We start from the raw sequence: 1,107 nt of genomic DNA, 5'->3' as shown, positions 1-1,107 counted from the left end.
GTCGAGTCTCTTGAGTGCAAACCAGGAGAATTAAGCCAGGAAATCAGTAAAAAGAAAAAACCATGGCAACAGGTTTTGTTTTCTTTCCTTGACAAGGAAAGAGAAACACCCTTCCTTATGTATTCTTATAGGAAGCCAGTTCTTTCTCACCATAATTAATCACTTTCCTAAGAGAAGGTTACAAGTCTTTTTTATTATGCTGAGGATGAGAATTCTAAAGAAAGCAAGCAGGGAAAATCGGTGGATTAAAAGACCAAGTGGCCAGGAAATGCCCCTTTGGAATTGCGTGTAAGTCTCTTTTGGGTCAGGGACAAGGTCTAGAAGGAAGGTACAAGTCTACGGCCATGCTACCCTGAACAAGACTGATCCCATCTGATCTCAGAAGCTAAGCAGAGTCGGGCCTGGTTAGTACTTGGATAGGAGACCACATAGGAAGACCAGGTGCTGTAGGCATAAAAAATAAATAAAAAATTTAAAAAAATAAGGGATTGTAAGCTGACAAGGTCCTTGCAATCTGTGAAGTCAAACAAGGGTTGCCTCGCCTAAAAAATTAAAATAAATAGAAGGCAGGTACAGGATATGACCAAGATTCCAATTATTAGAAAGAGCCCTGGAGTTGGACAGAAAGCCCAGGTTTTAGTCCTAATTTTGTCACTAATAAACTGTGATTTTAGATAAACCATTTAGAATCTCGGGCCTCTTTTTTTTTTTAATCTATAAAATTGGAGTTATAATGTATACTTTACCTAAAAGTTGAGGATCAAGGGAGATCATAGAAATAAATATAATCTTAAAAGGGACAGATGATATTTAAATTTGCAGTTCTGTGTCTGAGGATGACTTTGAGAAGCACAAATCCAACATGCACTGTGTCATTGTTGTGGCCTTTTAGACATTTTAATGCAAAAACCAAAAACTGAAAATCTGGTTAGCCTCCAAAGAACACAAAAGCTAGAATATTTATCAATCCAGTTAACAAAGTTGTGTCTAATAGAGTTTTATGTTTGTGCAATGTGTTACAGGGCTTAAGCAGCCAGAATAATATCTGATAGTGCTCATACCCTTATCTATGGCCAACACTAGATCCCAACACTTGTCGTCTCATAG

General features: G+C 37.6%; 1 pseudogene; it reads left to right on the top strand.

Moving 5' to 3' along the window:
* The first annotated feature begins 334 nt into the window (after positions 1-334).
* LOC111731587 lies at positions 335-453 on the top strand (annotated as a pseudogene).
* The last annotated feature ends 654 nt before the right edge of the window (positions 454-1,107 follow it).

Source organism: Pteropus vampyrus, unplaced genomic scaffold, assembly GCF_000151845.1.
Source record: "Pteropus vampyrus isolate Shadow unplaced genomic scaffold, Pvam_2.0 Scaffold387, whole genome shotgun sequence".
Lineage (NCBI taxonomy): Eukaryota > Metazoa > Chordata > Mammalia > Chiroptera > Pteropodidae > Pteropus > Pteropus vampyrus.
This window is presented reverse-complemented; position numbering and strand designations above follow the sequence as displayed.